Genomic DNA, 15,378 nt, shown 5'->3' with positions numbered 1-15,378 from the left:
TACGATAACACTTTCTGATGTGTTAAGACCGACTATGTTATCGTAGGTCAAGGTACTTTACATAACACTTTATCAGTGTTATACAGATGTGTTATTGTATTGTCAAGGATAACACAATTTCTGTGTTATTTTAATATATAGATAAGTGTTGAATTATGTTATTTATAGTCGATTATATAACACTTTTTTTGTGTTATACTACACTTTAGTATAACACATGTGTTATATTAGCTTAGAGAAACATATTCTTTTTTTACTTACACAAAACTAGGAAAAAAAATATGAAAGTTGAAGCCAAATAAGATAACATAAATATATTTTTATTAATTACTCAAATGTAATTACAATATTTAGTCTACTAGTCTAGGCTTAAGAAATCATATTACAACATAATTTATGCCTAATTCAGATTCCTTTATCACTAAATACAAAACAAGAAATGTATACAAAAATTAGTGAAATACATTCTTCCATTCTTTGCATCAATATCTCGATGGCTTTGCAATTTCTTTGAAAGTGTTATGCTTAAAAAACAGGTCAGTAAATGCCACCCTCAAGTTCTTAACCTCTCTATCTAATTCACTTGGTGTCCTTTGCCTGCAAGATCCTGGAAAATGGAGTAGGATCCACCAAAAACTGAGATAATTCTACAGATCAGTGCTTGAAGTATCATACAAAAATAAAACCCACATAGCTCTTACCATTTTCTGAAAGTTTTTTCAAGACTACAGTATGTATTCCATCTTTTAGATACCACAAATTGTCAACAGCAACAACTAAATTACTTGTAACTAAACTATACTAAATTTCTATGACTAGAATGATAGTAAATGTAGAAGCAAATATTACATCCTTATGTTAATAAAACAGATCTAATGATCCACAGCACAAAAACCAATTGTTATCTTAAAAAATAAAAACCAATTGTTATCCACAACTTAAAATACAACAAAAAAAATTTAGTCTCATAAGAAAAAGCATTCACTGCCCAAAATAGAGGCAGAGATTAGCTAACTTGTGTATATTTCAAAGCATCTATTCAAACCAATCACGTCACAAGGCATATGGAATAAACACCACAAGGCAAAACCAGAAAACTAAAAATAACTAGGAAGCAGCCAATATGGAATAAACACCACAAGGCAAAACCAGAAAACTGCATGATCTCAAATAAAGATGCATAAACGCGATAGGCGATCCTAACAGATGAACAAGAAAAGAAGCTCACCATCTCAAAGCCATCTTAATAGGTGTTGTGAGACAAGACGTAAACACATCGGCAGGAAATTCAGCACTTTGTGGAAGAGTCTCATGTGCTTCACAAGCTCCAAGTAGAATGCAATCCCTTGAGGAGCTAGAAGCAACCCAATCATGAAGATGCCAAACCATCAAATCAAGTCACTATATTTACAAATATATTTATATATAAATATCTGAATTACAGATAATGAATTCATGTCACGTAGCACCTTAATTATCAATACATATATCAATTCATTATATGTTTTGAGTTAAAGCTTTACCTCAATAAAAGCATTCACAATATTCCCCCAGCCGCAGAGCAATCAAAAACATATATGGAGGGTGTCTTCAACCAAGAATCAAGGTCACTGATTGGCAAAGGGATATACTGTGTATAACTCTGCAGTACCAATAACATTGGTGAGAAACCAAGCAAGACTCTAGTGATTGACCTTAAATTAAAGAGTCATAAAAGAGTTTCAAAGAAATAGAAGACCTTATTGAAAACCCAAATTTCACCACTAACATGTATTTAGCCCAGGTTAGAGAAATTTCCTAGTTATATTTCTCCAAATAGATAACACAGCCCTCTTACAGCATATACCTTACAAGATACAATTTTCTCTTCCTCTTTTTTTCTTCATTTATTTAAATTATATGCACACACACATACACACAAAAAATATGAGAGCCAAGAGCAGTTATTCTGTAAGGAACACTTTCTTAATCTCCATACCAACTTCTACTTTCTGAGTTTCATGAGTTAGATTAGTTATAAGTTTACAGCATAAGTTATCTACCAGTACATGTGTACTCCTTCTGTTTATAGCAGTAGTAAAAATATCTTTCTGTAATGCACTTTCAGCTATGCCCTTAAGATGTGAAAATTTATAGAAAATATTTGTGTGATATTGAAAATGTAACAATAGACACATATTGGTGTAGGTTCCTTAACATTTAAAAAATAAATAAATCCTAAATAAGGAGTAACAAAAGCAATAGTGTAACACTAAATCTTCGGGAAACACTGCTAGAACCATTGGAGTTAAAATATAATTGCAGCTGCATCAGGGAAACATAAATCACACATAACAAAACCTGACAGTGGAACTGAATCTTGAAAGAGAACACTCGCAATTTTGATTCCACTCTAGGAACTTTCATCAACTCCATAAAATACTGAAATATTAAAAACATAACAAAATAAAAAATGACATTTTGGGACTATTCCAGACATGATAGAATTCAAAAGGTATTTATATGCTCTCAAATTGACAAGTAAATAGCTAAATTTCAACTGGACAATAATGATGTACAACAGTAGTAATTCCAAGTTTCTATTACATAAATTGTTTTTCTTTTAAGTAAATAAACAGAGGGAAATTAAAAGAAATAAAGGAGTTTGTAAGAAACTAATAAAATAAATTAATAAGTTCAAAACATTTTACTGTTGTGTACTTTAATCATAGAAAGTCATTCATGGACAAGAAAATATGAATAATGCTTCTTACCTGTTCACACTTTCCGAAGCTCTCCTTGTCACCTGTGTAACCCTGATAATCATATAACAGAAACGGTCATAGCCAGCAACAGAAAGAGTAACAGAACAAGTCATAATGCTGTATTTTGAAAGCTGAATTACTGACTTGCTAACAAACTGGTAAGGAGCACAATGTAACTTGCATTAAAGTCTTACCTTGAGAAGTTCCATCTCTTCTTTAGTAGGACAAAATTTTATTAGATTTTCCACCTGATCAACAGCTAATACTGATTCATCCATCGCTAGCACTGCAGCCTGAGAAGATGCATGCCACTAGTGTTAAGTAAACACAAAAAGAGTAACCAAACAAGTTATTGTTCCATATTATCAAAACCTATAGTGGAAAAAGACTTCAAAAATATGTGAAACGAAAAAGGATAAAAATTATCCTTATATTTCATGTTTTGATCTCGCAAAATCCTAAATATGTGTTGTTTTCAGTCCCAGGCTTAAAGTACCGATTGCCCATACGTAATGAAAGAAAAACAGACAAATCAAATTAAGTTAACCAACCCATTATCACAGGATTTCATTTAAGAATTCTATATCATTGAATCTGTATCCACATTGAAGAGATAAAACTATCCATTTCTCCAGATTATTCAAGTGAAAATAAGATCTTCAAGTAGAAGTTTACCATCTGTGGATGCCAAAAATCCACCAAGAAAAAAATCCCCAGTACATGGTAAAAATACAAGGCTAAAGGTCACTTAGTCACATTATCAGGCTCAGACCTATAAGTCTTGTGAAACTGGGAGATTGTCCCAAGGGAAGCATCACTTAGTGAGCCATGAAGTATGGCCTTTGTGGATGCTCAATATTCCATGCCCATAAAAGAACTAGGACAGACGCTAAAGTCCCTCGGAGGCCCAAGTGCATACTTGAGCCGCGAGGCAATCGAGCCGCCACCTTCTCGCAACAGCCTAGCAGGCCTAGGATCATGCCGCGCAAGGTGATCTCGCGCACATAGGCTCACGCCCCATCGCCTATAGGTTTGCGTCCAAGCCCGCATGGCCTCGCTGGAGTGCCCTCGGCGTCGCGCCCGTGGCCTCGCTGAAGCGTCTCGGTGTCACGCCCGTGGCCTCGCTGGAGCCTCTCGGAGTCGCGCCCATGGCCCCAAATATGGCCTCACATGGCCTCGCCTAAGTATGGCCTCATATGGCCTCTCCCTAGTAAGGCCTCACGTAGCCTCAGCCAAATATGGCCTCGCATGGCCTCGCGTGGCCTCAGCCAAGTGTGGCTTCACATGGCCTCGCATGGCCTCGCCCAAGCATGGCCTCGCGTGGCCTCGCGAGAGGAGGGGGCCCTCATGAGCAGCTAGGGAGCCGAGTCACCAAGGGGGTCGCAAGGAGGGCGTCTCGCTACGCATCCTTAGACATCCGTCAAGGCCACATGCCTATCAACCAGACTCGTGAGTGACCTCGGGAGGCTTCAGGCATCTCGTGCCAAGGACCCAAGATCTCCACCTCACGCCAGGACCATAACACACACCAAGGGTCCCATTCCTTACACCTTGAAGACCCCAATGCTTAGAGGTCCGGGTACGAGTCGAATGGAACATTCATGTACGATATAGTGCTGGGTACGACCCTTAAGACCCTGTATGTCGAAGTACGGACCCCCGTACCAGTGGGGGAGTGGGAATGTTGGAATAAGAGTTATGGCCCGTACGTTTACGGCCAAGAGTCAGAGTCGACACCACTACCACCTGCGCCACTATGTTTGTCCCCACTCCACTGACATGGGTACGGACAAGTAGTGGAGACATCAATCTGACGCCTGTCCCTGTACTGGATGCAAGACCTCAGCTTCTGAAACCACTCTCCTAACAGAGTACTTATGTACCATTTGGTCTCCTGGACCACCATGCATCCCAGGCCATCAGAGCCTACTATAAAAAGGACCCCTCTCCCACATGGGAGGGGGTTGGAAAATTCATTGTATGCAGAGGCTATTGAGAAATATACTAAGGCTTGCTCCATTGTTTATCTGTGTTTACTTTTCCTTAAAGTTTATTCTCAGTTCTTATATAAACTTTGCCCAACTTACCTTTGAGTGTTCCGATCTAATTTCGTTGACAAGATTTCACCGTCAACACCATCATATCAGGAAACGACATCTTAACTTTTGTGAGCATAATTTCAGTGTTGTTTGCCCTCCTCAGGTCAATCTACAGGATGTAACATGGAAACAAATGGGACAGAAGTAACATCATAAATATCATAATGAAAAAGAATAAAAAGAAATATCAATGAGAAAGGACATCCTTTTTTACAAGGACACTGAATCATTCATGAAATGTATCTAACAATTGTAACAAGATCAGCAAAGCAAAGAAGAAGAAGAAGAAGAAAGAAAAGAACAGAGCAGAAAGGACCATGATAAGAACCCAAATAGAAAGAACACATAACAGTAGAGAAAACTAAGAAGAATAGGCAAAAATAAATAATGTATGGCTGAATTAAATGAAGAAATGAAAAAGAATGATAACACAGGCATTTCTAGGAGCCTGGGACGTCTCAAGAAGGCTCAAGCAAGAGCCTTCTTAATAATAATGCTAGAAAAAATATTCAATTTCTATACAATTACCAGGTGAACTTTGTCAGTTTTGGATCCAGTAGACTTACGATGCCCTCCAGCTTTACCCCCTGAATCAGCAGGTTCAGGGACTGTTGCAGAGAAAAGACTCTCTATCTTTGACACATCAAATTCTGGAGCACTAAAACAAAAGGAAAGAATATTACTAATTGAGAAAGGTAGAATTTAAAGCTCAAGATGAGAACTTTTTCCATTTTATTGATTTGAGAAAGGAACAAGACAAGGAAGAGAGTGTATGTATTGAATTGGAAGCTAGCAGAGCCTATAGAGAAATAATTCGAAACTATATATAAGTGGTGAAAAATAATATTCTTACAATATATCCTAGCCTAGGAGAGATTGAACTCTTCTTGAAAATTTTCCACTCTTTTTTAAGCAAACACGATTGGAGAAATCACCATCCAAAAGAAAATAAAACTTATGATTAAAAAGGTCCCGTCATTCAGTATTCTGATAAAGCAAAGCAACTTCGACACTAACAAATAGTTTAAAAAGATAATGACATAATTTTCTCAGGTAGAATGACAAATGATAAAAAAACAACTAGAACACTACAAATTTGAATCAACAAACAAAGCACAAAAGTGACAAAAATCAAAGCAGTCAAGCACCTTCGCCTTCAAGTTGTCTAAGAGTGTCACAAGGATTCAATAAATAAAAGACTAACACTGTTGTATCAAGTCAAATTCAATGAAGTAATCACAATTACAAACAGGTAAATCTTAAAAAAAAAAAACTGTCAAAATATATAAAACCAAAAAAGAAAAACACAATTAAGCCTGATAAAGTACTATAGTGAAGAAACTCTCAAAGAGATAAACTTGAATAGGCATTTTGTAGACACAACATTCCACTTCATCAAATCAAAGTCAATATATAACGTTAAACATTGCAAAGCCAACAACAAAGTACACCATTGATGTTTGAGACCATCATATATGTCTGCAATTATATAGTATACTATTATACCCACTCTCTTCATAATAAGTATCAATCAAGTTTAGGCACATACATCAAATCCCATATCTAAGACCATCATATATCTCAAGTGACCTATTGTCTACAAAATATGCACATAAAATATGAAAGGAAAAGAAAGATAATGATATTCTAATCACAAATTAACCTCAATTTTTTTTTTTATCTCAACAGTAGCAAGTTAATATTCATGACCTTAAAGCAACATACTAATCATGGTGTTGCAAGCTTGAGTGTAAAACTTACAGTATGAACAAATCAAAAAAATTCTAAAAACCAAATCCCCAACAAGCTACTATGTAGGAAAAAAACCCTACTACTAGATGATAATCCATCACAACATATAAAATAAATACAATCAATTTATGAAGAGATTAAAATAGTTGATAAGTGTCCTGCTAAAAAGAAATACAATGAGTTAGAACAAGCTAATCTGCAGTACGAGTCTACCTTGATCATTAATATTGCATCATCTGTGCCTGCTAATAACAAGGCCAACTTGGAGTCTTCCATCTCCTTTGTTGTTGTATTGACGATAAACTTATCTCCTACAAGGCGAATTCGAACTCCAACAATAGTCTTTGCATTTGGTACTTCCGATAAAGTGCTGTGGAATTTATATAATCAAGCTAAAAAAATATGCTAGTCTATCAAATTCTAAATGTGATATCGAAGTGGCAGTACATGATAATTAAAAAATTAAAAATAAAAAAAAAAGATGAAAAAAAAATTACACTGCTAGTCTATCAAATTCATGCAGCTGTGATTGCCAAAGCATCTTGAGATTGCAAACCATCATAACTCAGAACCTGCATGCATAGGAAGATCATGAAATTTCTAGGAAGTGTGAAGCATAAATGTAGAAAGACAGCTCTAATGTACTGACCTGTTCAGAAAATAAAAGTGTTACTCAATTATCAACACATAAAAAGCATAGAACAGCAGGATGTAGCCATCCATGAGGCTTTTCTTAGAGATTTAATACCTAGTTTGTTTGTGTAATCTGTTCCCTTTTTTCTTTCTTTGTATTAAACTAAGTACTCGTAATAATACATGTTGTGTGCCTATATTTGTTGCAATTACTAAAAGTAAATGTTAATGCACCCAAGAAAGTACCTGAGTTTCATGGTAGAAGCCTTTCAGCATTGTTGGACGCAAAGGCCTATCAATCAATCTACATATCAAAACCTGCTTGCAACAGCAAAATAGAAAATAAAAATTGTTGTACAAACAATCATAGGACAAGTGAGTAAAGTAAAGGACAAAATTCCTTGAAAAAAAAAACAACAGACCAAACTACAAAACCCCATAGTTTATGTTACACCATTTCCTCGTAACAAATATTAGAAAAGGGAGATGGGAGCAAAGAGTAAGGCTTCCTTCCTATTATAGACTGGACCATCACAAAAACTTTAAGCAACATGAAGGTAAATGCCCATAGTAACCACATAAATCAAGAAAGTTTAAATATGTTCCTTTTCAATTGAATATTTTTTTAAGATTTTAAACACTTGTATCAAAGATAGAAAGATACAAAATGTCTAAAAATATACATCACACTAAAGAAAATTACATCAGAAAACTCCAATCCCTGACTAGATCAGCAAACAAAATATCTTTAAACTCTTTAGCATCAAATAACCAAATACCTACCTAATTGAACTAGCAAATCAAGAACTTAGATAAAAAAAAATGATTTTCAAATGTAATAAGTAATCAATGTGTGCTCTTTACAATATATATATATATACACAGATATGTGCCTAAATGTATATATATATATATATGTGTGTGTGTGTGTGAATATGATGAACTTTTAGGTTCACAAAAACCAAGACCCAATTAAAAAATGAAACAAGAAGGTTTTGAAACTAAAAAAAGAAACATGAAACTATTACCTCATGATCTTTTGTCCTTCCTTCTCTTTTGAAAAACCCTCCACTGTAATAGTAATACCATGAGCATGAAAGTCTCACTCAACTCAAGAAACAAGTGGACAAATAAAAAGATGCGGGTAGAAGAAAAACAGAACAAATACCTTGTAGCTAGTCCTCCACAAAATTGCTGCAATAAAGGAAATTCATCTCTGCTATCAAAATTTATTAAAGAACAACAAAAAAAATCACAAGTTGCCTAAAATATCTTATACACAGTGGCGTGCTTCTTACGAGTCAATTAGATATATAGGTGTAGAATGAAGAGCTGGATGAACAGCCACAAGCAACCAAATCTAAAACAGTCCTTCCCAAATCAAGATTATGGTATGTAGACATCATTATTGTAAGCAAGACCCAAAAACTGAAATCGTCAGAAAACACTCTGAAATCAAAAACCCAAATGTAAATTCTACTGGAAAAGTCAAGGGAAAATCTGCCCCCAAAGAAAGCATATAAAGTAATTCTTGTAAACATAAAAGAAAAGTTGAGCAAAATCATAAATTTTGAGGCATCCAAAATCATGAACAAACTTAAAACGATGAAAACTTGGTTCGATCAATTCAAATGCAAAATCAGTGTAGTTTTCTGAAATGCAAATACAGAAAAAGGACCCAAAAAAATAAGTTTCAAAAATAGAGAAATCTAAATCATTTGAATTCTTACATGAAGACATATTTCACAAGGTGTATTCCCTTTCTTGTTACACCATTCCTGTATACAATCTTTATGTGCAAACTGAAATTTTTTGAACAAGAAAAGCAAAAAAAGGATTAGAATTAGGCAGTTCCAGAGCAAGCACAAGGAGCTTCCAAACACACCCAAGAGGGAAGTCCATAACTAAACATAGTTGAATACATCAAAAAACCTCACATATTATATAATTTACAACAATATTAATGGCATTTTCATTCAATAAATTATATATATGTGCATATATATTAAATGCACTAACATATATATCATTGAGAGGCGGACAGAGAGAGTACGATGCATAGAGATATAGCCATGGCTTCTTTTCTCAAAATTTAAATGCTAAAATATTACAAAGAGGAAAATCACATACATCCCCTTCATCGAGTCTGACATAGGCTCTCAATCTTTTAGCTGAATTAATAGCTTTCCTTAGCAGATTAGGACATCCACTTCCAACAATCACCTCATTAACATTAGCCCACAAAAAAAAGTTTATCCTTTATATATTTATAATGTTAAACCATGAAAATGCTCCTAAGATAACTAGTAAAAGGCCATGAAAGTGTGCTTGTGTTGGTGTTCAACTCAAACAAACAACCACATGAGATGAAGAAAACATATTTAATAGTTGGCTGACTCAGTTTCACACAAACATTGACCAAATATATGGAAAATTGAGACTAAGTATGAATAAAGTTGAGCTTTTGTCTCATATTTTCTCAGCAACCAAACAAATAGAGAAAGAAAGAGATAATTTACTTGAGAACATCATACGGTCACGAGCGAAGCTAAGGCAGGGGTCTTTCAAAAGGCTCATATTCTTGTATAGACTGTCAGCCACATCTTCGACAAGGGTTTCGCTGAAGTAACCCTTGGTGGTCAATCGATCGACGAGGGCCGTCCATTCGGGCCAGGGGTGACGAGAGTCTTCGGCGCTGTCTAAGGCGGTGACAGTATCAACGGCAGCGGAGGAACAGTAGCAAGGATTGGGATTTGGATTGTGAAGGAATAAAGGGTTTCATCGAGTTGATAATGGAAGGGTGTAATAGGGATGGAGCTTTGTGTGAAAAAATATTTAGTGTGAAAAAAAATATATGTGGCGGGCTCCCAAATAAGTTACCGCCCTTTTTTCCCACACATATATATATATATGAATATACCATAACTCTTTTTAAATAGTATTATAATGATGTGTTATGGTAATGGGTGTTTGGTGTAGTGAATAGTCTCAACAAAGGCCGTGTGAGTTTAAGGATTCTTAAGGGGACTGAAGCCTATGATTGTCAGGGACATCAAAATGACTAGTACAGAGCTAGTTAGCTATGCTGAGATTCTGGACAAAGCTTTAGAGTTGTATATGAAAGTACGATGCTCCAAGGAAAGAGGCCAAAAAGAGTAAGATCTTTCAGGAGAGTAACAAGAGGAGGCCTAATAGAGACAAAGTAGTGGCACTGACAAAAGGCCCAAAGTCACATCTCCCAATGGAAATCACAACAACCATAACAGTCGCAATAATGATTAAAACTATGGGAATCATCGAAGCAATAAAGTTGAGCACCCCAGCTATCCTAAATGCTTGAGACGGCATATGGGAAAATGTCAAGACGACACCAACAAATGTACAAGTGCGGTCAGGCAAGACATCTAAGAAAACATTGTCCACAATAGAAAGTGGGACAGGATAGTAACAGCAATCTGGTGCCAGTAAGGGTTTTCCCCTTAACCCAAAATGAAGCACCCAACAGCAACACCGTAGTTACAGGTTAGCTCCCTATATCTCGTACGATGTGTAGAGTCTTAATTGATTTTGGAGCGACTCATTCTTATGTTTCCATGAATGTGATTGATAGACTGAATATGCCTTGTAAGATGTTTGAACACACCTTTAGTACATTGTTGCCATCGGGAGATATGATGTTGTCAACTAAGTGGTTACCGTCAACACCTGTAACAATAGAAGGCAGAAAGTGCCGAGCAGATCTCATAGAACTGAGTATACCATATTATGATGTCATACTCAGAATGGATTGGTTATCCAAACATGAGGCTACGATAGACTGTCGAAAGAAGACCGTAGAGTTCAGGCCAAAGGAAGGAGAGGTCTTTTCCTTTTGAGGTAGAGTAGCGGGTTTTCGAACACCCATAATATCTGCACTAGAAGCACGGAATATGATGCAACATGGTTGTTCGACATTTCTGACTAGTGTAGATGATAAGTCTAAGGAGTCAGAATTAAAGCAGAAAAGGTGCATATTATTTGTGAATTCCCGGAGGTGTTTCCCGAGGAATTACCAGGACTACCCCCGGACAGAGAAATCGAGTTTGTAATCAAGGTTGCACCAGAAACAACACCGATCTCTAAAGCACCCTAACAAATGTCGCCTGCGGAGTTAAAGGAACTTAAGAACCAGCTACAAGAGTTGTTGGATAAGGGGTTCATAAGACCTAGCTATTTGCCATGGGGAGCACCAGTCTTATTTGTGAAAAAGAAAGACTGGAGTATGAGAATGTGCATTAATTACCGAGAACTCAATAAGGTCACCATTAAGAATAAATATCCTTTGCCTAGGATAGATGACCTTTTTGATCAAATGCAAGGGGCAGCAGTATTCTTGAAGATTGATCTGTGACCCGGGTACAATCAGTTGAAAGTGAAAGAGGGAGACAATCTGAAAATGGCTTTCAGAACTCGCTACGGGCACTACGAATTTTAGTGATATCTTTTGGATTCACTAATGCCCAACCAACATTTATGGACATGATGATATGGGTATTTAAGCATCCAAGTTCCTAAGCTAGTTGTGTTCAAGTAGAATCTAGAAGTAGAGGAATGTAACGTCCCAATTTCCCTGATAAGGCTTAGTGCCTTGATTAGGGGGCTAGGAGGGAAATAATTGATTTAATTGCATTATTATGTGATGATATGCATGATTATATGAATTGTTGACGTGGTTTTTTGCCAACTGTAGATTAAGAAATCTAATAGGTATATTAGTGCTAAATTGTAAACTGTAACAAAATAATAAGAACCCTCTCGTACATACACAACATTTACATGATTCAGTGGTTAAAATTCACCTAGTCCACGAGACAATATTATTGTTTTTCTCTCAAAATTTCTGCAGAGGTTTAGTAATACAAAAAGGTCGTCCCCCCTCTCTGTCCATTATTCATGGTATTTATAGGGGAATTTCCTGGACAAGTTTGGGTAACCATGTGAATAAAGAAGGTATACATTTAATACTGATTATTCCCATTTACATGGGATATGATTTGATAACGGAATACAATATACTCCCGATATCTCAGATAATAAATGATGGATATGCAATACAACTTCGGCATTGATGACCGTATAAGGAGCCTCCAAATCTTTTGGGATCCTTCAGTATGCCTTCTGTCTAGGTTTCCGCGAGCTGAATATCTCACCCGAGCTCATGTTCAAAGACTATCTGAACCTTAGCTCGTATTAAGCTCAGAGCGCCCAAATTTTGATCTGACCATTATTGGTCTCGAACTCGATGGTTCTCCTGATAGACAGTCTGATAATAACCTGTATATCGTGTACGAACTGGATTGAGTCTCAAAATGCTCACATCATTGTTAACAAGATATCCTAGTTGGCAATTTTTCCACATATTCATCTGCCAGCTGTACCCAAGCTGAGTAATTGAACTCGTGTTAATTTTAGGGTACAACATTTTCCCCCAAAGCTCCTGCTCTTGCTTGATGTCGTCACTTTATGACATGCACAATAGGGGCTTTTTTGGCTTCTTCCATGTAAAATTGTGCCAGCCCACTACTTAAGTACTGGACATGTGGCTGTCTATAATTGGTGTTCGTTTGGGTTTCGAGGACTGTGACAAATGTCCTGTCAAATTTTTACCGCCGTATGGTTCATTTAATCTTGGCCTTTGGATCTCGAGCTAACCCAATTGAATGGCCCAAATTAATCCTCGTAGTTTACGTATAAATAGGGTGATCAAACCTGAACCCTCACCACCTTTGCATTCAAAAAGTTTCCTTTTCAAAAACAAAGTTTCCCTTTTCTTCTCCAACATCTCCCAAAAATATTTCATCATCTTTCAGATTCTCAGAAGCTTTCAGGGAGTCTCATGTGGACGTATCCACACTTTCTTTGAATCGATCATGTAAATTGTAATTATTTCATCGCCTGGTTTGAATTTTTCAATTATTTACTTTCCAATAAGTTTTTTTCTTTACTATGAAAAACGCCCTTTGCTCAATGTCAATTAGGTTACATCTGAGTGTAAATATGAAATAGGGTTCAGTTTAGGCTAAATGAATGATACTAGGCTTATTAAGACATAAAGATTTCATAAAACTATGTAAATTTTCTGGGTTTTTCAAAGAAAATTCTATTGGTAAATTGATTTGAATACATGTTTGGGTTGTAGAAGCCAAAGGGGCTTTAGGTTTGGTCTTGGGTAGTTTAAAGGTTACGATTCCTTAAGCAGTTTTGCATTATATCGTTTTCAAAAGAAAATTAGTGGGTCTGACAAATCTGACACACGAATCCTGGAGTATCAGGGAAATTTAAGAAATCAGAGCGTGTGGCCTAGGAACATGCTTAGAACCTCGCGTTTAGGCTAGGACACAGCTTAGCTCATATAAATTTTCAGACCCCAAAAGTGCTCAGAGAAAAGACAAGGGCAAGAAGGTCGCCTCTAAATCTCCCATCCCTCATTTCGGCCCTGTGGTAGAAAGGGAAATCGTGGTCAACCCCAACGCATTCTTCGAGGCCGAGCACATAGTATCCTGAAACATGACTCAGGGGAAAGTTAACAAGTTCCAACTACGTCATGTGATTGAGATGGGAGCCGATGGCCTCCTTGCTCGACTTGTGCTGGAAGGAGAGTGGAGCTACGCCCCTCTCCAAGATGACTACAGAGCTTGGAGTGATGAGCACCTGAAGGCAGGTGCCTTCCTCCTCTTGGACCAGTATTTTGTAGACTTCCTGAACTACGTCAAACTGGCCCTGTTCCAGCTCCCTCCTAACTCATATAGATTTTTGGCGAGGTTAAAGTATTTGTTTCTGAGGCATGAGTGGGAGGTCCCCACTCCGATAGACATTATGTACTTCTTTTTTCTCAAGGCCAGTCCCAACCAGAAGGGGCGAGGTGACAGTTTTTACTACCTCACTCATTTTCCCAACTCAGCATACGTCATCGACCTCCCTAGCCACCAAAATGACTATAAAGACATTTTATTTATGTCAAATGGGTTCAAGAACTGCGAACACCGATACTTCAAACCTCCTCGTAAGTCTTCTATCTTTATGAATTCATCACATGAACTTTTTATAACATTCACACATTTTTTTTATTCTAACTGAGTTTTTTTCCTTGTGCAGCTATATTTGCAAGGACAGGGCAATCTCAGACCTTTGGTGTAACGACCCAAAAATCACTAATAAGGCTTAAGCGCCTTGATTAGTGTGCCGGGAGGGCATAATTGGTTTTTGGGTGATTTAAATGATTTAATTCATGATTCTATGATAAGCATCCCTATATGATTGTATGGATATATGAGATGCATGTTTATGGTTATTAGTATGCATGTAGGCTCTGTCTAGCATAAAAGGGCATATTTGTAATTTTGGCCCGTTGAGGGCATTAGTGTGATTATATGTTATAATTGCGAAGGCCACATTATTATGTGGATATATTTGTAGCATGTGGCTTGAGGCGATCCTAGGGAGCCAGTTAGCGAGAAAGTCACAACGGGACCCAATACCTGACTCGGGGCGAATCAAGGGGTATTTTGGGTAATAGATATTTATTTGGGTTATCAGGTTATGAAAATAAATAATTGGAGATATATTTGAAGTTAGAGAGCTTAGGAGGGAATATTGGGGAAATTTACCATTTTGCCATCGGGGACGTTTTTGGTACAACGAGCTTTGGGATTAACTTAAGTAACCTAAGTTAGATAAAGCAAAACTAAGGAAACAAGTAGAAACTCCTAAACCGACCCTTCCCTTTCTCTCAGCTCACTCATCTCTTTCTCAAATTCTCTCTCTCTTTCTCAAGCTAACCTTTGAAGCTAAGGAGGGATTTTTGGCTAGGAATTTCTTGAATTAAGGCTAAGGACTTGGGAATTAGCTCAGCAACTACTTGGTGGATTTATTCTTTAGCACATGTAAGCTTTTAATTATGGTTTAGCATTTGAATTCTGGGAACTGCTAGCTGTTTTAAGAGGGCTATGAGCTTTTGGGTTTCAAGGATTTAAGTGTGATTTTTATGAGTTTTTAAGCTAGTTTTCTTATGGGTTTTGTTGTTGGGAGTATACTAGAACTATTGTGATAGTTAAATTATGTCATTGGGATGGTTTTGGATTAATTTGAGTGAGGTTTGGTTGTTGGAAATG

General features: G+C 36.8%; 1 long non-coding RNA gene across 1 annotated transcript; it reads right to left on the bottom strand.

Annotated features, from left to right (window-relative positions):
- Nucleotides 1-304: 304 nt before the first annotated feature.
- On the bottom strand, nt 305-1,345 carry LOC133828999 (uncharacterized). The gene is made up of 2 exons (XR_009891444.1): nt 1,229-1,345; nt 305-607 (listed from the first exon to the last, which is right to left on the bottom strand). It is a non-coding gene; the product is annotated as an uncharacterized LOC133828999 (long non-coding RNA).
- Nucleotides 1,346-15,378: the final 14,033 nt, after the last annotated feature.

Source organism: Humulus lupulus, chromosome 4 (genome assembly GCF_963169125.1).
Source record: "Humulus lupulus chromosome 4, drHumLupu1.1, whole genome shotgun sequence".
In the NCBI taxonomy this organism is placed as follows: domain Eukaryota; kingdom Viridiplantae; phylum Streptophyta; class Magnoliopsida; order Rosales; family Cannabaceae; genus Humulus; species Humulus lupulus.
The sequence above is the reverse complement of the archived record's forward strand: the minus strand, read 5'-3'. Positions and strand labels throughout refer to the sequence as shown.